The following is a 25,082-nucleotide window of genomic DNA, read 5'->3' on the forward strand; positions in this document are numbered from 1 at the left end:
GCATAGAGCAATGGAAGCTGTTGTGAGAAAACAGTTGGTGAGCGGAATAGAGAGTGCCACCGGGTCAGAGTGGTAGCTAAATAGATCAGGATAGAGACGTGATTCATCTCCGGGCGTGCGGGCGCTGCGGTTACAGCGGCAGGGTGGAATAAACAGGCTGTTGAATGTTGCTAGGAGACTGACAGAGCTACAGCGCTGTGTGCACGGGCCTTGCATCATCACAGTGGAGATGAGATGAGGGTGGGAAGCTGGCCATTATCCACATTCAGGCGAAAACATAAGGGGTGGTTAGGTGGATGAGTGTCGTCAGGTGACTCTGCAATCAACTCCTATAGGGTCTCCTCATATCCATAACAGCACAGCACCTGCACTCCAGTGAAAATGAGCAGGCTATATCGGTAAAAACATCAGGCATTCAGCGGTGTGTGTAGAGGGAGGATGGGTGTTTGGAAAAGAGTGTTAGAAAGGGAGGGGCAGAGGGTGAATGTGAAGGGGGGTATTGTTGTATTTATTCAGTGGAATGTGTTCTGCAGTGGGCCCTGTGCTCTGCTCTGCTCGCTGGGCCATGGATTGTGAGAGTCAAATCAGAGCTGACATGGCCATCCAGATGGGGAGACTGCAGCAGCATCTGAAAAATAGCCTCCCTCTCCCCATGTACCGTCTCCCCTGTCACACAGACAACAGAAGATGTTCATAGCCTCCCTCTCCTCTATACCTGTACTCCTATACCCAGACAACAGAAGATGTTCATAGCCTCCCTCTCCTCTATACAGTACCTGTACTGCTATATCCAGACAACAGAAAATGTTCCTTGAAACGATTCAGGGGAAAACTGGACAACAAATGTATTTTGGGTCAAAAATATCTGTCTCTCAATCATGTACAGTTCTATGCAATGGCTGCTTACAGTAGTCTCGTGTTGCCATACCTCCAAAACCACATTGTTGTCACGCCTCCCTTTGAGGTTTGGAGAATGTTGTATTGCAAAAAATTGTTTGAATGGTCTGCTGGTACCAGCGGCACAATTTTGATTGTATGTTTCATTTCAAGACCCCTCCCTTGACACGCCCATAAAAGGGGTGCTGTAAACGTTACTGTTTTCCTGTCGGGGTAGTTGCTGCCTATGCTAGTTTCAAGTGCTAGTTTTCAAATTATAAAGTGTGGGCGACAGTCTGTGATTTAAATTTATTGAAAGTTAATTATGCTGCTAAAGCCAAACGTCACAACACGTTCTAAATCGCTCTAGCGACACTTTATTTTCCATTCACCATTCAATGTGAGCAAGACAAAGGAGCTGATCGTGGACTACAGGAAAAGGCGGGCCAAACAGGCCCCCATTAACGACGGGGCTGTAGTGGAGCGGGTTGAGAGTTTCAAGTTCCTTGGTGTCCACATCACCAATGAACTATCATGGTCCAAACACACCATGACAGTCGTGAAGGCACGACGACACCTTTTCCCCCTCAGGAGACTGAAAAGATTTGGCATGGGTCCCCAGATCCTCAAAAAGTTATACAGCTGCATCATCAAGAGCATTCTGACCAGTTGCATCACCGCCTGGTATGGTAACTGCTCTGCTGATCACACTGCTCATGTCGCGTGCGCTCGCGTTGCAAAATACATTTCCACACGTAATTCAATCATTGCACCCACGCTGCTCGCGCATGCCAACGAGCGTCTGCATTGCCAGGCGCTAAAATAGAAGTTGCTTCTATTTGTGACGCAGATTGCGCTGCAAGTCCTGCCTCTCCCATCTCCTCATTAGTTATACCCACGTGGGTGATTGAAAGACGAACTGAGGTCGGTCGTCGTCATGGTAATAGTATTAGATGCCAATCGCCATATAAAGTCCAAAGAAGAAAAAGCCTGGAAGGAGGAGAGATGACTAGAAACAATTCAGTTGACCGTTTTATGTGTGGATTAATTGTCGGAGTAGAGGACCTTGTGCATTTCAGGTAAAACAACAACTCAACGTTTATATCCCAAGACAAATTAGCTAGCAATGGCAAGCTAGCTAAATAGGACAAATTAGCTATCAACTGCAAGCTAGCTAGCTAAATTGCCATACATTTTTTATGCTTTTCGACCTGTCCCCAAATTAATATAATTGGTTCAGAGTTTTGTTTTGATATTTTAACCTGCGTGTTGTGATCGCGTTTGGTGTGGGGGGACAAAATCTATTTGCGCATGATGGCGCACGCACAAGGCCGGTTTGGGTACGGTGTAAAGTGCTACAGAGGGTAGTAACCAAATGGCCACCGGATTATTTATTATTGACAACCCCCCATTTGTTTTTTACACTGCTGCTTCTCTCTGTTTATTATCTATGCATAGTCAGTTCACCACATGTACAAATGACCTCGACTAACCTGTACCCCCACACTATATAGCCTCGTTATTGTTATTTTATTGTGTTACTTTTTAGAATTTTTTACTTTAGTTTATTTGGTAAATATTTTCTTAACTCTTTCTTGAACTGCACTGTTGGTTAAGGGCTTGTAAGTAAGCATTTCACGGTAAGGTCTACACTTGTTGTATTCGGCGCATGTGACAAAAAGTTTGCTTTGATTTTGATTTGATCCATATGGTTGCTGGCTGCGCTTTGCTACAACCAAAAATATTGTGAAGATTGTCCATTATTTCGTTTTTGTAAGAACCCAAAAAACAGAGGCAGTGGGAGAACCTATTCAAGTGAGTAAATACATTTTTTCAATAAAAAACTATGTATTATACGATAGATAGCTAGCTAGCTGGCTACAGTAGGCCACTTTGTAGGCTAACTCATCTAAGCTGCTAGCTAGCTAACTAACTAACTTTACACGCTGTTTAGCTAAGTGAATTAAATGTCATCAGCTAGCTAACTTCCTATTAGTTAGGTATCTTGATGTAATCAATGTAAATAACAAATGCAGTCTCCAAATGCATTTGTAGATAATAGCCATGGAAGAGGGTGAAATTGCAGCTCCAGCTGTCAGTAAAGGGAGAGTGTAGCCTACTGGATAAGGGAGGTCATTTTTTGGAAGGACATTTTTAAAAGATTCTCCAGTTCCAGTCCCTAGAGGGGAAAACTTTGAGCACAGAGAGATAATAGCAACATAATGTTAAGTGCTGTCTAATTTGAGTATAATGAAACCAGTTTCTTTGTGATGTTTTCTGTCCTCAGATATGGAAAGCTGTGAAAGCCTGTTTGCAAATGAAGAGAGAGGTCCCAATGAATGTCCTAAGAGACTAATGGTATATCCTAAATGCCATGGGTTATATGTGTAGGCCTACCTATGTTAGCAAATGTTGTATACAAAAATACAGTTAATCACTCACAATGTATAAACCTATTACAATTGGAGCAGGCCAACCTTGCTGGAGGTCTGCTGGGTGTGCAGGGTTCTGTTTCAGCCCAGCAATAACACACCTGATTCAACTCAAATCAAATCTAATGAGTTGATAATCAAGTGTGCTATTGCTGAGCTGGAATAGAAGTCTGCTCACCCAGTAGATTAGGGATCAGTGGAGCAAGGTTGGCCACTGCTGGTATGGAGTTTTCTATTTACCTGAAATTATGCTTTAGTAATAATAGCCTACTTGTTACTACTCAATTATCTATTGTTGTTTAGACTAAGATGTTTAATCTTTACATACAAGTTAGCTTATTTGTACATTTTGAAGTGATGAAGTGTTGATTCTTTGAAGTGAAGTGTTTATACTATTATTCAAAATGAACTAGTGTCAATGTTGATTAATCACCTATCACAATCCTGCAATAAAGAGGGGAAGGGGTTCTGTCTGTAATGGGTCCGTGTTTCTGTGTTGTGTTCTCAAATCAACATTTCCTTTTTGTCTAGTTCTAAGATCTCCAATCTGTTTTATTTGATTGTCACACTCTCTCATTATATCAACGATGTGAATCCATTTTGCAGCTTATATGGCATGCATCGCCAATGCAGCTGTAGGCCTATAGTATGACAGCATTACTGGCTTTATGGGCATCTGTCATCTGAAGCAGAGAATAGCTAAACTCACACATGTTGAGCTCTATGTTCTCAATTCAAAATGATACCAGTAGACAATGTATATGAGGCAAACCATATACCAGATGTTTTACATGCCTTTTAAGTGCTGAGAAATACAATTGTTTAGTGCAAATCCAACCCTTGTAATTTAGGTAGAGTATGAAAATAAGGAGATGACAATTAGGCTACAGGAGATGAGCATTACAAGGCATTAACATTTTATGAGGTTCATTTTTTTAAATTCATTACAATAATGTCGCTTGCAAAATGATTGCAGTTGTTCCCATAGATACTGTAGACAGTACATGGTGTCTCTATGTATCACTGTCTCTGGATAAGCTAGAGACACAGCTAACCTTCTAGGTCAATAATATGCTGTTTTTATTCACATTTTGTTGGCTTTATAATCGTGAGAGAAATTGAACTAGCTATTAAGCTATACCTAGGTAGCTAACAAGGTCAGCAGACTTTTCTCAAAACTAACCTGTGTTGGTCCAAGAAAGTGCATTCGGAAAGTATTCAGACCCCATGACTTTTTACACAATTTGTTATATTACAGCCTTATTCTAAAATGTATTTCATTTTCCTCATCAATCTACACACAATACCACATAATGACAATGCAAAAACTGTTTTTTAGAAATGTTTGCAAATGTATTAAAAAAAACTATTCAGACCCTTTACTCAGTACTTTGTTAAAGCACCTTGGGCAGCATTGAGTCTTCTTGGGTATGCCACTACAATCTTGGCACACCTGTATTTGGGGAGTTTCTCCCATTATTCTCTGCAGATCCTCTCAAGCTCTGTCAGGTTGGTTGGGAATGTTGCTGTACAGCTTTTTTCAGGTCTCTCCAGAGATGTTCGATCTGGTTCAAGTCCGGGCTCTGGCTGGGCCACTCAAGGACATTCAGAGACTTGTCCAGAAGCCACTCCTGCGTTGTCTCGGCTGTGTGCTAGGGTCGTTATCCTGTTGATTGGTGGAGTGCTGCAGAGATGGTAGTCCTTCTGGAAGGTTCTCCCATCTCCACAGAGGAACTCTGGAGCTCTATCAAATTGACCATCGGGTTCTTGGTCACCTCCCTGACCGAGGCCTTTCTCCCCCAATTGCTCAGTTTCGCCAGGCAGCCAGCTCTAGGAAGAGTCTTGGTGGTTCCAAACTTCTTTAATTTAAGAATGATGGAAGCCACTGTGTTCTGCAATGCTGCAGAAATGTGTTGGTACCCTTCCCCAGAACTTACGTAAATGTAATATTTCAGTTTTTAATTGTTTATAAATTAGCAAAAATGTCTAAACCTGTTTTTGCTTTGTCCATATTGGGTATAATAAAATGACCCCGGAAGAAATGGAAGCACTTTTACAGGCGCCCAACCAATTGTGCTATTATGTATTTTTTTTTGCGTTATTTGTAACTTATTTTGTAAGAGCTTCTGGATATCAGGACAGCGATCACTCACCTCGGATTAGACGAAGATTTTTTCTACAACAAAAACGATGCACAAGACATTCTCCAAACACCCCACAGGACCGACATCCCGTTATTTGCAAGAGGAAGCGACGCAGGTACAGAGGACAAAGAGCCGGATGCCTGGTCAGGACCCGGAGAAGGTGACTGGGAAAGCTGCCGTTACCGTCAATACTACTCGCCAACGAGCAATCATTGGACAATAAATTACACGAGGTACGATCACGAATATCCTACTATCCTATCCTACTACTATCCACGACTATCCTACCAACGGGACATCAAAAACTGTAATATCCTATGTTTCACTGAATGACGACATGGATATTCAGCTAGCGGGATATACGCTGCACCGGTAAGCTAGAACAGCACACTCCGATAAGACGGGGGGGGGTCTGTGCATATTTGTAAACAACAGCTGGTGCAAGAAATCTATGGAAGTCTCTAGATTTTGCTCGCCTGAAGTAGAGTATATTGTGATAAATTGCAGGCCACACTACTTGCCTAGAAAGTTTCATGCAGGAAATCAGTTCTACCAAATTTCTATCAACATGTTAAATGTGCAACCAGAGGGAAAAATATTCTAGATCACCTGTACTCCACACACAGAGACGCGTACAAAGCTCTTCTCCGCCCTCCATTTGGTAAATCCGACCACAACTCTATCCTCCTGATTCCTACTTACAAGCAAAAATTAAAGCAGGAAGCACCAGTGACTCGGTCTTATAAAAAAGTGGTCAGATGCTAAACTACAGGACAGTTTTGCTATCACACACTGGAACATGTTCCGGGATTCTTCCGATGGCATTGAGGAGTACACCACATCAGTCACTGGCTTTATCAATAAGTGCATCGAGGACGTTGTCCCCACAGTGACAGGTACATACCACAACCAGAAGCCATGGATTACAGGCAACATTCGCACTGAGCTATAGGGTAGAGCTGCCGCTTTCAAGGTGCGGGACTCTAACCCGGAAGCTTACAAGAAATCCTGCTATGCCCTGCGACGAACCATCAAACAGGAAAAGCGTCAATACAGGGCTAAGAATGAATCATACTACACCGGCTCCGACCCTCGTCTTATGTGGCAGGGCTTGCAAACTATTACAGACTACAAAGGGAAGCACAGCTGCGAGCTGCCCAGTGACACGAGCGTACCAGACGAGCTAAATCACTTCTATGCTCGCTTCGAGGCAAGCAACACTGAGGCATGCATGAGAGCATCAGCTGTTCCAGATGACTGTGTGATCACACTCCGTAGCCGACGTGAGTAAGACCTTTAAATAGGTCAACATACACAAGGCTGCGGGGCCAGATGGATTACCAGGACGTGTGCTCCGGGCATGTGCTGACCAACTGGCAGCTGTCTTCACTGACATTTTCAACATGTCCCTGTCTGAGTCTGTAATACCAACATGTTTCAAGCAGACCACCATAGTCCCTGTGCTCAAGAACACAAAGGCAACCTGCCTAAATGACTACAGACCCGTAGCACTCACGTCCATAGCCATGAAGTGCTTTGAAAGGTTGGTAATGGCTCACATCAACACCATTATCCCAGAAACCCTAGACCCACTCCAATTTGCATACCGCCCAAACAGATCCACCGATGATGCAATCTCTATTGCACTCCACACTGCCCTTTCCCACCTGGACAAAATAAGCACTTATGTGAGAATGCTATTCATTGACTACAGCTCAGCGTTCAACACCATAGTACCCTCAAAGCTCATCACTAAGCTAAGGATCCTGGGACTTAACACCTCCCTCTGCAACTGGATCCTGGACTTCCTGACGGGCCGCCCCCAGGTGGTGAGGGTAGGTAGCAACACATCTGCCACACTGATCCTCAACACTGGAGCTCCACAGGGGTGCGTGCTCAGTCCCCTCCTGTACTCCCTGTTCACCCACGACTGCATGGCCAGGCACGACTCCAACGCCATCATTAAGTTTGCAGATGACATAACAGTGGTAGGCCTGATCACAGACAACGACGAGACAGCCTATAGGGAGGAGGTCAGAGATCTGGCCGTGTGGTGCCAGAATAACAACCTATCCCTCAATGTAACCAAGACTAAGGAGATAATTGTGAACTAAAGGAAAAGGAGGACCGAGCACGCCCCCATTCTCATTGACGGGGCTGTAGTGGAGCAGGTTGAGAGCTTCAAGTTCCTCGGTGTCCACATCAACAACAAACTAGAATGGTCCAAACACACCAAGACAGTTGTGAAGAGGGCACGACAAAGCCTATTCCCCTCAGGAAATTAAAACGATTTGGCATGGGTCCTGAGATCCTCAAAAGGTTCTACAGCTGCAACATCGAGAACATCCTGACTGGTTGCATCACTGCCTGGTATGGCAATTGCACGGCCTCTGACCGCAAGGCACTACAGAGGGTAGTGCGTATGGCCCAGTACATCACTGGGGCTAAGCTGCCTGCCATCCAGGACCTCTACACCAGGCGGTGTCAGAGGAAGGCCCTAAAAATGGTCAAAGACCCCAGCCACCCCAGTCTTAGACTGTTCTCTCTACTACTGCATGGCAAGCGGTACCGGAGTGCCAAGTCTAGGACAAAAAGCCTTCTCAACAGTTTTTACCCCCAAGCCATAAGACTCCTGAACAGGTAATCAAATGGCTACCCAGACTATTTGCATTGTGTGCCCCCCCCATCCTCCCCAAACCCTCTTATTACGCTGCTGCTACTCTCTGTTTATCATATATGCATAGTCACTTTAACTATACATTCATGTACATACTACCTCAATTGGGCCGACCAACCAGTGCTCCCGCACATTGGCTAACCAGGCTATCTGCATTGTGTCCCGCCAACCCCTCTTTTACACTACTGCTACTCTCTGTTCATCATATATGCATAGTCACTTTAACCATATCTACATGTACATACTACCTCAATCAGCCTGACTAACCGGTGTCTGTATGTAGCCTCGCTACGTTTATAGCCTCGCTACTCTATATAGCCTGTCTTTTTACTGTTGTTTTATTTCTTTACATACCTATTGTTCACCTAACACCTTTTTTGCGCTATTGATTAGAGTCTGTAAGTAAGCATTTCACTGTAAGGTCTACACCTGTTGTATTCGGCGCACTTGACAAATAAACTTTGATTTGATTTGATTGTGTGTAGATTGATGAGGACATTTTTTAACCAATTTTAGAATAAGGCTGTAATGTAACAACATTTGGAAAAAGTCGAGGGGAATACTTTCCAAATGCACTGTATATTCTATTTGTTGAGATTGACAGTCTATTTATTGTGCTATTGGTTGTGTGGAGCATTGGCACACAAACCTATTGGTGGATTTTTTTGGCATATATTTTATATACTTATAAATATGGCATCAAAATGTTGAAAATCTAATTTTTCCCAAGCCGATTATTGTCTGATTGTAGTGTAGGCCTCAATGAAACAGGCAGGGAGAGTAAGCTCGTTCGTTGTGGTCAGTGAACCCTCAACCTTCTGGCCCGTAGCCCTGAGGGGCATTGACTTTACCACAAAAGCATGTTGAATTGGCAAAGTCGATATCCACGTTTATAAACACAAGATCGCTACAGTTATTGTCATTTGTGGTCATAAACATTATTTTGAGTTAATTCTATGAAGGGGAAGGGTGTGCTCATTTTTTACAGTACAAGGGGAGAGTCATGTGAAAATACTTTTTATCTTGGGGAGGGGGATGCACTTTTTTGACACCTTCAATTGGGCCAGTCCCTATGACACCTTCAATTGGGCCAGTCCTTATGACACCTTCAATTGGACCAGTCCCTATGACACCTTCAATTGGACCAGTCCCTATGACACCTTCAATTGGACCAGTCCCTATGACACCTTCAATTGGGCCAGTCCTTATGACACCTTCAATTGGACCAGTCCCTATGACACCTTCAAATGGGCCAGTCCCTATGACACCTTCAATTGGGCCAGTCCCTATGACACCTTCAATTGGACCAGTCCCTATGACACCTTCAATTGGACCAGTCCCTATGACACCTTCAATTGGACCAGTCCCTATGACACCTTCAATTTCTAACTTTCTCTAATCTGGTGCACACCTTCAGAGCTCCGCCCAAGCAAGGCATTTCATTGGTTTGACGTGTTGCGAGGTGTCACTGATTTACATCGGGTTCCGACCCATCTTTTTAGCTGATTTCTGCCATGGAAGTTCCCAGCAATATAAGGAGGGAGAAACGTCATATGAGGACGACGATGTCAAATGTCCTCTCAGAGACAAGGGAATAAAGAGAGGGAATGAAGAGAGGGAATGAAGGGGCTGCAGCACTGAGTGAGATATAAGTTCTACAGGCTGCTCTTTGGAAGCTCTTTCAAGAAAGGACTGGATCATTGACTGGAAGCAAACCTAATCCAAGGCAGAATCTGAGCAGTATTGAGCATAATGTGAATGCACTGCAGTTTGTGTGCGTGGGATGCATTCCTCCTCGTGTGAGTGGGAGGGAAACCAGTATGGTGCAGAAATGCATGTGGGCGGGACTGCGCTATACACCATCACAATGATCATAATGAACTCAGCCAGAGTGATTCAGTACAAATACACCAGTAACCATTGCATTCACATTGCCCCTAAATGTCTACTCAGATCTGGCCTTAACAAACAGACACACAGATGTAATACATCCTGCTCATACAACTAATCTCTGTCATCATGTATACACACACCCTCTCTCTCGCTAACTCACATAGGAAAAACAAATGAATTACCATTAGTAAATATTTGATTTTTCTCTTTCGTTACTGCAAAATATTAAAACATGTTTTAAAGCTGCCTAAGTTGTCTGTCTGCACAGAGCAGTCTGGCTGGATGGGATCACTATTTGGGGAGACAAACGTGTGACTCAGTCCTCTGATTCAGAGGTGGCCTACAGTACAGTCGTGGCCAAAGGTTTTGAGAATGACAAATATTAATTTTCACGAAGTCTGCTGTCTCAGTTTGTATGATGGCAATTTGCATATACTTCAGAATGTTATGAAGAGTGATCAGATGAATTGCAATTAATTGCAAAGTCCCTCTTCACCATGCAAATGAACTGAATCCCCCAAAAACATTTCCACTGCATTTCAGCCCTGCCACAAAAGGACCAGCTGACATCATGTCAGTGATTCCCTCGTTAACACAGGTGTGAGTGTTGACGAGGACAAGGCTGGAGATCATTCTGTCATGCTGATTGAGTTCAACAGACCCGAAGCTTCAAAAGGAGGGTGGTGCTTGGAATCATTGTTCTTCCTCTGCAATCATGGTTACCTGCAAGGAAACATGTGCCGTCATCATTGCTTTGCACAAAAAGGGCTTCACAGGCAAGGATATTGCTGCCAGTAAGATTGCACCTAAATCAACCATTTATCGGATCATCAAGAACTTCAAGGAGAGCAGTTCAATTGTTGTGAAGAAGGCTTCAGGGCACCCAAGAAAGTCCAGCAAGCGCCAGGACCGTCTCCTAAAGTTGATTCAGCTGTGGGATCGGGGCACCACCAGTGACCTGGTGTCAAGAAGGGCAGCGAAGAAGCCACTTCTCTCCAGGAAAAACATCAGGGACAGACTGATATTCTGCAAATGGTACAAGGATTGGACTGCTGAGGACTGGGTAAAGTCATTTTCTCTGATGAATCTCCTTTCTGATTGTTTGGGGCATCCGGAAAAAAACTTGTCCGGAGAAGACAAGGTGAGCGCTACCATCAGTCCTGTGTCATGCCAACAGTAAAGCATCCTGAGACCATTTATGTGTGGGGTTGCTTCTCATCCAAGGGAGTGGGCTCACTCACAATTTTGCCTAAGAACACAGCCATGAATAAAGAATGGTACCAACACATCCTCCGAGAGCAACTTCTCTCAACCATCCAGGAACAGTTTGGTGATGAACAATGTCTTTTCCAGCATGATGGAGCACCTTGCCATAAGGCAAAAGTGCCAGGAAACGTGGCCAGGAAACTCCCCAGACCTTAATCCCATTGAGAACTTGTGGTCAATCCTCAAGAGGTGGGTGGACAAACAAAACCCCACAAATTCTGACAAACTCCAAGCATTGATTATGCAAGAATGGGATACCATCAGTCAGGATGTGGCCCAGAAGTTAATTGACAGCATGCCAGGGCGGATTGCAGAGGTCTTGAAAAAGAAGGGTCAACACTGCAAATATTGACTCTTTGCATCAACTTCATGTAATTGTCAATAAAAGCTTTTGACACTTATGAAATGTTTGTAATTATACTTCAGTATTCCATAGTAACATCTGACAAAAATATCTAAAGACATTGAAGCAGCAAACTTTGTGGAAATTAATATTTGTGCCATTCTCAAAACTTTTGGCCACGACTGTAGATAACAGAGCTCTAGGGCTTGCTGCAGGGCCAGGTCTTCTGCCTCTCCATCTCTCTCTGGATGGTGGAGGAACAAAACCACCACACCCAGCCCCCTCACATCTTTCCCTGCTTCCCTCCCCATTACGATGAGCTCTCATGCTAGATATTTCATCCTAGCCTGCCCAGCCCAGGCCCAGCATTCCGTTAGAGTACAGCAGGAACAGCTGCTGATGTCCTTGCTCCAGCAGGCAAGAGCCACTGACCTGGTCACATGGGACAAGCTTAGCCTGGTCAGTATTGGGCTCTGTGGTCTTGTTAAGATTCCAGGGACAGACAGATTTGGCCCTCTGTCCCTGTCAAAAGACTCTCTGCCTTTCTTTCTCATTATGTCTTTCTTTTCTTTCTCCTTAGAAGATGAAGATGGGTAAAGCAGATTCAACCCATGTTCTCAGGGGGACTTGATTAATTTCCCACCTTCACACCACATACTAAATCACTCCTGTCAAATCAACAAGAGTCAATACACAGTGTCAACAAAGAGCTGATCCAGCCCTGAGCATGGTACTGAGAACAAACACAGCTACAGGATGAGTATAATAGCCACAGTAAATGTCTATATGCTACAAGACAGGCCAGAGCCAAGTAGACTAGCCATGCAGCAAAGCCAAAACCTTGCCATAATGTTAGAATAGCAATATCGGAATATATCCCTCACGACGCCAGGACAGCGGAGTCAATCACCACCTTCCGGAGTCACCTGAAACCCCACCTCTTTAAGGAATACCTGGGATAGGATAAAGTAATCCTTCTAACCCCCCCTTGAAGATTTAGATGCACTATTGTAAAGTGGTTGTTCCACTGGATATTATAAGGTGAATGCACCAATTTGTAAGTCGCTCTGGATAAGAGCGTCTGCTAAATGACTTAAATGTAAATGTAAATGGAATAAGCAGCTTTGAGTTTTTTTATGTGATTTTATTAGGATCCCCATTAGCCGACGCCAATGGCAACAGATAGTCTTACTTGGATCTGACGCGTAACAAAAAAGACATTACAGACAAAAGCCTTCACAATTTACATGCATTTATGAAACTTAGCAGAAGCTCTTATCCAGGAGAAATTAGAGGTAAGTGCCTTGGTCAATGGCACAGGCAGATTTTTTTACCTAGTCGGCTCGGGGATTCAAACCAGCGACCTTTCGGTTACTGGCCCAACACTCTTAACCGCTAGGCTACCTGCCGCCCTAGCATCTGGGCCAACGCGGGAACAATGAGCTACTTCTCTGGAGCAATATAGACATACTATCATTCCCTGTTAAACATTGAACGCCGTACACCTTAGTGTGATGTTTTATGTGGAAAATGATTTTGTTAATTCATGAGCTACAAGATACCATTTTCTATTAGAATGTTATATTTAAGTACCATTGCATACTCCATAATCCCTGAGGGGCCATTGACTGACTGGTCCGTTGTGAAAAAGCTCTTAAAAGAAAAGGAGAAAAAAAAAAGAGAATGTACATAAAATAACTCACAGTCAGTCTATCTTGGAGCTGTAAGATGGAGGAATGTCACAATTACAACATGAAGAGATCAAAGTCAAGGTATACTGAACATTGTTCCATTCAATGTAATTGAGAGATTAATAGAGCTTAATGCAAGGTTTGAATAGCAGTTTTCTATCAAGAGCCTCAGAATTTACAGGTATGAATTCCCTGTGCACATACTGCATTACACATTTCTTTCTGTCTTGAAAGTCCTCACTGCACACACTGCATTATGATTAGCATTCATTTTCATTACAAAGCTTCAAGGAGAGCAAAATGTTGATGCAAATTTAGAGCAGAGTACAATGGAGCAGCGTGGTTTTCATTATTCTGTTGGCGGCTCTGTTGCTGGCTGTGTGTGCAATTTAAGGACTGCATGTCCCCAATATTACAGAAGCATTATTAAGCAGCCACTGTGTAGCATCATACTCATATTCTACAGCCCTGTCCAGGTAACAGAGAGAAAGAAAGACAGAGAGAAAGAAAAAGAGAGAGGTGTTGAATGGATAGTGTGCAGATCCCCAGGCTTGGCACTGCTGATATCGCACAGTAGGCAAGCTTTGTTCAAGGCACAAATTGCAGAGTGCACATACGTTGGACACACACACACACACACACACACCCTTAGCACATGTGACTCCTAGTCCTGATTTAACACACCCCTGTCCAGATAGTGCTGCTGCAATGCTTATGTAACCCACAAGCCTCCTGGTGACATTGAGTGTGGTAAAGAGATAAACCCATGGAGGGAGGGAAGAGAGTAGGATGGAGAGCCGAGGAGGATAAAGAGAGAGGAGGAGGAAGACTGAGATATTTTAAATGGTTTTAAAGGAAGGGAAGAAAATGAGCTGCACCAAAGATGATCTCGCCTCTTCCTCTTTGGCTGCACTGTACAGGAAGCAGCAACGGCTGTCCGCTCCACCACTTCCTTCTAACTGGGAGAGAGATAGTGAATGTGGACAGGGCTCTCATGGCCCTTCGCACCGGTCCAGGTTTTCCCAGAGCCGGGGCTGAGATACAGAGACAGAGGGAGCAGGGAAAGGAGTGAAAGGAAGGAGGCGATAGTAAATCTGTGAGCGGAGCTCTTCAAACACCAGCCTTCTTCTTCCTTCTCTACGTTTAACTGCCTGTCGCTCCCCAGAATACTGATGGGGGCTCTTCAAAGGCACGGTAAATACTGCCAAAGTGTGTGTGTGTGTATATTTACATTTACATTACATTTAAGTCATTTAGCAGACGCTCTTATCCAGAGCGACTTACAAAATGGTGCATTCACCTTATGATATCCAGTGGAACAACCACTTTACAATAGTGCATCTAAATATTTTAAGGGGGGGGTTAGAAGGATTACTTTATCCTATCCTAGGTATTCCTTAAAGAGGTGGGGTTTCAGGTGTCTCCGGAAGGTGGTGATTGACTCCGCTGTCCTGGCGTCGTGAGGGAGCTTGTTCCACCATTGGGGTGCCAGAGCAGCGAACAGTTTTGACTGGGCTGAGCGGGAACTGTGCTTCCTCAGAGGTAGGGGGGCCAGCAGGCCAGTGGTGGATGAACGCAGTGCCCTTGTTTGGGTGTAGGGCCTGATCAGAGCCTGAAGGTATGGAGGTGCCGTTCCCTTCACAGCTCCGTAGGCAATCACCATGGTCTTGTAGCGGATGCGAGCTTCAACTGGAAGCCAGTGGAGAGAGCGGAGCGGGGTGACGTGAGAGAACTTGGGAAGGTTGAACACCAGACGGGCTGCGGCGTTCTGGATGAGTTGTAGGGGTTTAATGGCACAGGCAGGGAGCCCAGCCAACAGCGAGTTGCAGTAATCCAGACGGGAGATGACAAGTGCCTGGATTAGGACCTGCGCCGCTTCCTGTGTGAGGCAGGGTCGTACTCTGCGAATGTTGTAGAGCATGAACCTACAGGATCGGGTCACCGCCTTGATGTTAGTGGAGAACGACAGGGTGTTGTCCAGGATCACGCCAAGGTTCTTAGCACTCTGGGAGGATGACACAAGGGAGTTGTCAACCGTGATGGCGAGATCATGGAACGGGCAGTCCTTCCCCGGGAGGAAGAGCAGCTCCGTCTTGCCGAGGTTCAGCTTGAGCTGGTGATCCGTCATCCACACTGATATGTCTGACAGACATGCAGAGATGTGATTCGCCGCCTGGTTATCAGAAGGGGGAAAGGAGAAGATTAATTGTGTGTCGTCTGCATAGCAATGATAGGAGAGACCATGTGAGGATATGACAGAGCCAAGTGACTTGGTGTATAGCGAGAATAGGAGAGGGCCTAGAACAGAGCCCTGGGGGACACCAGTGGTGAGAGCGCATGGTGCGGAGACAGATTCTCGCCACGCCACCTGGTAGGAGCGACCTGTCAGGTAGGACGCAATCCAAGCGTGGGCCGCGCCGGAGATGCCCAACTCGGAGAGGGTGGAGAGGAGGATCTGATGGTTCACAGTATATATATATGTGTGTGTGTGATTCGTTTAACATGGCTGAATTAGGATTTTCATTCATTCTAAGTGAGACAGCTTCAATAGTGAATTTCTCCATTTTGTTCTCAGAGTTCCCACCTTCTCTCAAATGTTCCCCTGGCTTCAATAGGTCTTAATAACCTGAATACATGTCTGTAATAAGAGGATATAGAGAATCTAAAAATGTTTGTGGAATAGCATACATGATGGATGGTTAACAGCGCTGAGGTGCAAATTGACGTTGTGATAACCAAGCAGAGACATTACATACCTTGACATGCTCTCACAATAATCCCATGTTAATCTAGAATTATCACAGACACGGTATGTCAACGGAGTCCCTGCCCATCTTCCAAAAACATCTGAGACCCTACTTATTCAAAGAGTATCTTAAAAAAGACATCTCAGTCTTAGCCCCCCTTCTTCTTTTCCTACTGGCACTGACTTTGCTGATTACTTCTTTATTGAGGAAAAATGTGCTTACTACGACTGTGATATGTGGTTGTCTCACCTAGCTGTTAGATTAATGCACTAACTGTAACTTGCTCTGGATAAGTGTGTCTGCTAAACAACTAAAATGTAAAAATAACTCAATGTAAATGGAGGGTAAAAATAAAACGGCAGAAGCCCTAATTCAATTTTTGTAAATATTTTTCTTTTCTTTCTTTTACTTTTCTAATTTGTTAATTCGTTTTTTTTTTCAGAAGGACTAATGATGACTGACATTAATCTACATGCTATCTAACACCATGTTTAAACTACTGACAATCTACATGCTAACTACCGATATTAATCTACATGCTAACTACTGACATTAATCTACATGCTAACTACCGATATTAATCTACATGCTAACTACCGATATTAATCTACATGCTAACTACTGACATTAATCTACATGCTAACTACTGACATTAATCTACATGCTAACTACCGACATTAATCTACATGCTAACTACCGACATTAATCTACATGCTAACTACTGACATTAATCTACATGCTAACTACTGACATGAATCTACATGCTAACTACTGACATGAATCTACATGCTAACTACTGACATTAATCTACATGCTATCTAACACCATGTTTAAACTACTGGCATTAATCTACATGCTATCTAACACCATGTCTAAACTGCTGACATGAATCTACAGCTTAGTCTTTGTAACACCTATACATAACACCTACATAACTGCCTTACTACAATGATTATGTTGTGTCAGAGAGAGTTTAGCAGATGCATACATACAGAGCAAAGTGTACGGGATCTACTACGGGTTTGGTCGTATCACTCCAATCACAACCTCAAGTCAATCAAGGCAGTATATGAGCAGCACTAAACAGACATGACCAACCATGCCTGACAGTTGAGATACAAAGACAGGAGCTCTGTCTAAATGTGCAGACCATAAGCATCTTATGCTTCTATTAATACACAACTCTTAAGTCCACAGAGAGATCAGTCACTTTAAGGTCTAAGGTCTTGGTTGATCAAGGTTAATCTGACTATCGTTTACAGTCAGTGTATGCATTATGACTCCAAAAGAACAATGGGTAACTTGACTAACTATTTTCATTCTTGCAGTTTGTGCATTTGATGGATCGCACGCTATTGATTTACAGGACTTCATGCATGTACATGCACAAACACAATTCCTAGAGTCCCTATTTTCCCACCAACACAGATCAGTATGCGTGAGTAGTTTGGAGTGTGCAGGTTAGGTCCCCTGTGTTTGTTCTAGGCTCCAGTTTGCTCCCATGCAGCTCCCTTCTATTACCCAGCCCAGACAGCTGTGCTTCCTGGAGTAGAGTAGACCCACAGAACCGGGCCACGATGTGTTGATGATGAGCAGAGAATCCACTCTAACAACCCTGCATATGCAAACAACATGTCTGTGCTAACCAAACACAGCCTACTCTCATCACCTCCCGGGAGTGGGAAGGAAGGTGCTCTCTTACAGACCACAAAGAGCAAGTGATCAAACAAGGAACTCTGTAATTATTCCAGAATTATTGTTTGACGGTGTTTGTGCTATTCTAGGGGATATGATGAAAGCACTTGTGAATGTATAATTTACTTTGCCTGCAAAACTGCAAGGGGAAGTCAGCAGTAAAGGCTTGAACTGCAATCCATAGACCAGGTGAGACCAAATTTGGAATGAAGGGTTAAATACTAGAGGACACCAAGGCCAAGTCAGAGAAGGCCTAGGGTATGTGGACATAGGTAAGTATTTACTGTATGTCACAGGTTACATTGGATGGAATAGAATGGACAGGAAATAGAATGGCCTGTTTATCTGAGTGCAGTGCCCTCTTACAGGAAACCCCCAGTGACCCCGGGGCTATAACGGAATGACCTCCTCATGAAATATTAGTGGGGTTGCTGATGTGCTTTTTATTAGCCCAATGGGAGCGCTTACTTAGTTAAAGATTCATGACCCAAACGGCCATTAGAACAATGCTTCAGAGACTAAATGACAGCCAACAACATGTGGTTCCTCTGATAAGCCTGATGACCACTGCAGTGCTATCCCATGTAAACAGACAATCATACTAAATCCTACAGAGAATTAGACAAAGAGGACAAGGTTGAAGACTCACCTTCACCGCTGGATGAGAAATCAGGTTTCCATAAACCCTGGAGAGAGCTGCTGTCCTTTACAGGAGGTCACCTACACAGAGAGACAGACAGAGAGACAGGTTCAGGGATACGTGTAGCAGACGCCTTCTATTTTCTGCAGTCTTATTTGAATAAAGCTGATCTGACCACGATTCAGCATGTGGAAGATAAGATGGCAGTGTGTCACCTTGGCCAAACACAAGACCACCAGACACAGCACAAAGGATGGGATGGACAGTCTATGGATCTGAGCCAATGACCAGCTCTTATAATTCACCAACACAAGAATTGTTACTGACCATGATATTTTCTTCACTCTCCTACACTCACACTCTTTCCATGCATTTTAGCAAAACTGTGGAAATGCATTTTTCTGTTTTTTTTAAGTCACATTCAGCTCCCTGGAGTAAATTCTAATTGTTCCTGAAACCGAGAGGCAAAGTTTTCAAAGTGATACTTTGAAGCCGATAACAGTCATTTTGGTAGTTACAACAGTAAGCCCATACCCTCCAATTGCTCCTCCTTGACTGTGGAGCCATGAGTTACAAATCCTTTAAAAGGGTAACACAGCCCATTATTTCTCCCTTGTGCCCTCCATGTTCCTCTCTAATGTGTGACTGCATGTCTAGTCTGCTTACTTACATTTTGGAGGACACAGTCTGTGTGTTTGACTCTGTGGCAGGCCAGGAACCTTCTGGGAAAAGGAATTATGTGAGGCTATAAAAATATGCAGTGCCTCTGATATCATACCACTCCATGTGCATCCCACACAGACCTAGTGAGAGGGAACCGACCATAGCCAGGATTCTAAGCAGCACAGTTGATCAAACATTTAAAGAGACACTGCCTCTGATATACGATGTCAGTGTGGGCATCACTATGAAAACCCCACATCCACACACATATAGGCTGCTCATGCCTCTCACGCTGAACTGAGGACACACAAAGGCAACATTACATTATGGGAAAAATATCTGGAACATTTGAAGAGAAGCTAATGCACACATATGCAAACAGATACACCTCAAATGTTGACCAGTTCAAATGGTGAGGCCTACATTAATGAGGAATACAACCCCTAGTGTTCAGAATGACACACCTGATACCCAACCCTTCAGTGTGTAACCAACCCTGGGTGGTTACAGTATTACCACCATAGACAAATGTGTTTATATACATCCTTGATTACCATCCATCCGAAATTAAATGAAATAAAATAAACAAACCAAAGCCAGGAGAAAATGCTGATCGTTGAATGTGACAGACGGGCCATGTAGGTGAGACAAACAGGCCATGTAGGTCGCCATTATGGGAAGCCCAAAGCCACTTGTATGACAAACTGAGTCAGTCCATCCCTTCACGCTGGGGCTGAAGCTGAGTCATCCAGTCCATCCCTGCAGGCTGGGGCTGAAGCTGGGTCAGTCCAGCCCATCCCTGCAGGCTGGGGCTGAAGCTGGGTCAGTCCAGCCCATCCCTGCAGGCTGGGGCTGAAGCTGGGTCAGTCCAGCCCATCCCTGCAGGCTGGGGCTGAAGCTGGGTCAGTCCAGTCCATCCCTGCAGGCTGGGGCTGAAGCTGGGTCAGTCCAGCCCATCCCTGCAGGCTGGGGCTGAAGCTGGGTCAGTCCAGTCCATCCCTGCAGGCTGGGGCTGAAGCTGGGTCAGTCCAGTCCATCCCTGCAGGCTGGGGCTGAAGCTGGGTCAGTCCAGTCCATCCCTTCAGGCTGGGGCTGAAGCTGGGTCAGTCCAGTCCATCCCTGCAGGCTGGGGCTGGAGCTGGGTCAGTCCAGTCCATCCCTGCAGGCTGGGGCTGAAGCTGAGTCATTCAGTCCATCCCTACAGGCTGGGGCTGAAGCTGGGTCAGTCCAGTCCATCCCTGCAGGCTGGGGCTGAAGCTGAATCATTGTCATCTTTTTCACAATGGCCAACGATCATGTTAAGATAAAATGTCAGAGGTTGGAAGATAAAGCATTTTGTCTTAAGCACAGACAAGAGAATAATGATTATTAGCTGTGCCTCAGCTACCTATTGGTGAAGGCCTTCATCCAGCCAATAAAGGGAGATGTCACATTATTACTTCCTTCCTGTTCTCCCCGCAGCCTGGAGAGATAAGACAGCCGGGCTATCCTTCAGACTCACCATTCTCACATTCCCTCCTTTCCCTCTTCCACTTTCACAGGTTGTCAGACACCACCGCCTGCTCTGAGAACATGACAACTCCATACAGTCACAGCAACAGCAAATTACTATCACCTCCCACTAACAGATTGGCTCTCACGGTGGGACCCCTTGGACCCGCACCATTCCAGAGCTTCTCTCTTGGTAACACTATCACATAGATCATGTCCACACACATTATATTATGTACAAAACATTAAGAACACCTGCTCTTTCCATGACATAGACAGCCCAGGTGAACCCAAGTGAAAGCTATGATCCCTTATTGATGTCACTTGGTAAATCCAGTTCAATCAATGTAGATGAATGGGAGGAGATAGCTTAATAAAGAAGGATTTTTAAGCTTTGATACAATTGAGACATGGATTGTGTATGTGTGCCATTCAGAGGGTGAATGGGCAAGACAAAATATTTAAGTGCCTTTGAATGGGGTATTGTAGTAGGTGCCAGGTACACCGGTTTGTCTCAAGAACGGCAACACTGCTGGGTTTTTCCATGCTCAAAAGTTTATTGTGTGTACCACCACCCAAAGGACATCCAGCCAACTTGACACAACTGTGGGATGCATTGGAGTGAACCTGGGCCATCATCCCTGTGGAATGCTTTCGACACCTTGGAGAGTCCGTTCTCCAATGAATTGAGGCTATTCTGAGGGCAAAAGGGGGGGTGTTTCTAATGTTAGGTATACTCAGTTTGTATGTGACAAAAATGAGAGCTGTAACAAGATAGAGAGACACTCAATAACAGCATGCCTGTCCTGTGAAAGGTCACCACTACCGTGGCTTTTAAAATAAAATAAAATAAAAATGTAACCTTTACTTAACTAGGAAAGTCAGTTACGGACAAATGCTTATTTACAATGACGGCCTACCGGGGAACAGTGGGTTAACTGCCTTGTTCAGGGGCAGAATGACAGATTTTTACCTTGTCAGCTTGGGGATTCAATCCAGCAACCTTTCAGTTACTGGCTCAACACTCTAACCACTAGGGTACCTGTCGCCCCGGCTTTGAAGCTGCAATATGTAACTTTTTGGATGACCGGACCAAATTCACATAGAAATGTGAGTTCTCATTAAAAGCAAGTCTAAGAAGCGGTAGATCTGTTCTATGTGCAGTATTTCTATGATTCCAGTTCTTAAGTTTAGTTTTTGTGTCTTTTACTTTCGGTTTTGTACACCAGCTTCAAACAGATGAAAATACAGTATTTTGGGTTATTGAAAAGATATTACACAGCAGTTTAGATGCTACTGTCACGTATTCTCCCTCTCCGGCCTCTAGGTCATCAAGCTGCTGATTATCCCGCACACCTGTCACCATCGTCTCGCGCACCTGCGCCTCATGACAATCACCTGGACTCCATCACCTCCTTGATTATCTTCCCTGTATCTGTCACTCCTCTTAGTTCTTTCCTCAGGTATTATTGACTCTGTTTGTCGATGCGTTGTTTGTGTCTCGTGTGCATTGTTTCTTTTATTTATTAAAACACTCACTCCCTGAACTTGCTTCCCGACTCTCAGCGCACTCGGTACAGGTACAATGATTCTCTACACTTGCTTGTTTTTTCACATAAACTGAAATTAGGCAAACTATTAGAATTTTAGCAACCAGGAAATGGTAGAGTCATTTCTGCATACTGCACCTTTAATAATAAGGCCTCTGGCTCCAGAGGAGCAAGAGCTCTCTCTCTTCCTCTGGTATTTCAATTAATGAGATCTGAAGTGAACATCAACTGATCAAACCAAAAGATGTTACCTTGGCAACAGATTTCCTAATCTGAGTAAAAGACATAGACAAGACAAACAACTGTATTTGATAAGTAAATCTACAATGGAAGACTTTGCATTTGAAAAAAAAAATGTTAATAACATAATAGTTAATAGTGCAACTTCTTGTTCCACTTTTGGAACTTTAATTTTGGATGATTACAGAGGAAGGCGAGACAATGATGCCTGTGAGTCATGGCAAATGTGAAAGAAAATATAATGTCAGTGTACCGGGCGTGAATTTGTTATGTTTTTTGAATCACTGGATAATTTGACTGAGACATGAGTAAGACTTCCTAACATTTGGTTGGGAAAGTCAATATGGCCGAATCAGGTTAGCAGGAGTTCTCAGAGGAGCCATTCACCATCCAAGCTCCCAGCTTCCTAGATAGGCCTACTCGAATGGAGGCTGCTGAGGGTAGGACGACTCATAATAATGGATGGAAGCCATGTGTTTGGTGTATTTGATGAAGGTGCCACCAACCTCCTGTGACCTACTCCCCATTATCTTGCTAGAGAGTCTCCTCGGAGCAGAACCTATGAGAGAAAACGGTCGCTGTCTAGGTGCCGAATCTGCTGAACGGCCGCTGTCCATTCTAGTGTCACTGAAACGCTGATAATACTGTTTTGTTTTATAAACAAAAATGTATCCACTCACTATAAGAGCATCTGCTAAATTACTCAAATTTCAATGTAAAAAAATAATATTAATAATACTGTTTGTTAAAGCACCACTGACCCTTCGCTCTTAATCGTGATATAGTCACCACAACAACCTCTTCATGAAAACAAGGTTCAATCTTTGAGGATCATCCAATGTTCTATATTAATGGAGACTGGTATTCTCTTATTCTGTTAGCAAACAAACCCAACATTGTGTTTATATTTGTCCTGTTTCGCACATGTACAACCATGTAACCTATACAAGTGTGTAGTGTGAAAAGTGCATATCCCACGTCGGCTCAGGGATTTGAACTAGCAACCTTCTGCAGCCCACTGGCTGCAGAATTAAAGAGCATTCCATTACTCTCTGGATCAGTGGCATTCAAAGTCGGGGACCTGCAGTGGGGTCGGCAAAATGTAAAACAATCATGTCATTTTTTTAGGAACAAAATTAGTGTATTGGACAATATACAAAAGTTTTTGAGAAAGATGTAAATGTAGTTATTGGTTTAGTTTCATTTTGATAAGAGATACTAACATCAAGGCGGTGACCCGATCCTGTAGGTTCATGCTCTACAACATTCGCAGAGTACGACCCTGCCTCACACAGGAAGCGGCGCAGGTCCTAATCCAGGCACTTGTCATCTCCCGTCTGGATTACTGCAACTCGCTGTTGGCTGGGCTCCCTGCCTGTGCCATTAAACCCCTACAACTCATCCAGAACGCCGCAGCCCGTCTGGTGTTCAACCTTCCCAAGTTCTCTCACGTCACCCCGCTCCTCCGCTCTCTCCACTGGCTTCCAGTTGAAGCTCGCATCCGCTACAAGACCATGGTGATTGCCTACGGAGCTGTGAAGGGAACGGCACCTCCATACCTTCAGGCTCTGATCAGGCCCTACACCCAAACAAGGGCACTGCGTTCATCCACCTCTGGCCTGCTGGCCCCCCTACCTCTGAGGAAGCACAGTTCCCGCTCAGCCCAGTCAAAACTGTTCGCTGCTCTGGCACCCCAATGGTGGAACAAGCTCCCTCACGACGCCAGGACAGCGGAGTCAATCACCACCTTCCGGAGACACCTGAAACCCCACCTCTTTAAGGAATACCTAGGATAGGATAAAGTAATCCTTCTAACCCCCCCCAAAAAATATTTAGATGCACTATTGTAAAGTGGTTGTTCCACTGGATATCATAAGGTGAATGCACCATTTTGTAAGTCGCTCTGGATAAGAGCGTCTGCTAAATGACTTAAATGTAAATGTAAAAATGTAGATATAAATGCAAGGTATTGAAGGTTATTTGTTGATGTAAAACATTTTTTTTACTGATTGTGTCATTAGATTTGGGGTGGGGTCGCAAGTATTTTTTTGGGGGAAAATGGTGTCCCCCAAAAAATTGGGTCCTTGCTGAAAAAGCTTGAATACCACTGCTCTGGATGATAACTACAGTGATGTGGTAGAGCCGTTTGGATGCATGAGCGCAAATCATAATTGAATGCTAAAAAACAAACTTTCAAGCTCTAAGCAGCAGCAGTTTCCACAACCACACTGAGAAGCAAGAAAAGTGAAGCATATTATTATACCTACCTACACAGTGCTTGACTTGGACTGAAATAAGTGCCGATACTCATTTTCGGTGCCGGTACTGTTTATATTTAGGTGCAGTAGCTCCAGAATACTTTTGAGCAAATTTTCTACAAGAGGAACAGGAGCTCAAGCAGTAGGACATTTGAGGTGCCGGTACTCAGCTCCGGTGAACTCTTGTCCAAGTCAAGCACTGGACATACAAAAAAAACACAAATGTGATTGTGGATAAAACTCACATACATACAGTACCAGTCAAAAGTTTGGACACACCTACTCATTCAAGGGGTTTTCTTTATTTTTTACTATTTTCTACATTGTAGAATAATAGTGAAGACAGCAAAACTATGAAATAACATATATGGAATCATGAGGTAACCAAAAAAGTGTTAAACAAATCAAAATATACTTTATATTTTAGATTCTTCAAAGTAGCCACCCTTTGCCTTGATGACAGCTTTGCACACTCT

At 44.1% G+C, this 25,082-nt stretch overlaps 1 protein-coding gene across 2 annotated transcripts in view; it reads right to left on the reverse strand.

Moving 5' to 3' along the window:
• Window positions 1–25,082, reverse strand: part of LOC106572344 (protein kinase C and casein kinase substrate in neurons protein 1) — a 51,747-nt gene that overhangs the window by 22,840 nt on the left and 3,825 nt on the right. For both annotated transcript variants that reach the window (XM_014146386.2, XM_014146389.2), the window contains exon 2: window positions 18,414–18,484. The gene's annotated coding sequence lies outside the window, so the exon portion shown is untranslated. The remainder of the gene's footprint in view (window positions 1–18,413; window positions 18,485–25,082) is intronic.

Source organism: Salmo salar, chromosome ssa15 (assembly GCF_905237065.1).
Source record: "Salmo salar chromosome ssa15, Ssal_v3.1, whole genome shotgun sequence".
Lineage (NCBI taxonomy): Eukaryota > Metazoa > Chordata > Actinopteri > Salmoniformes > Salmonidae > Salmo > Salmo salar.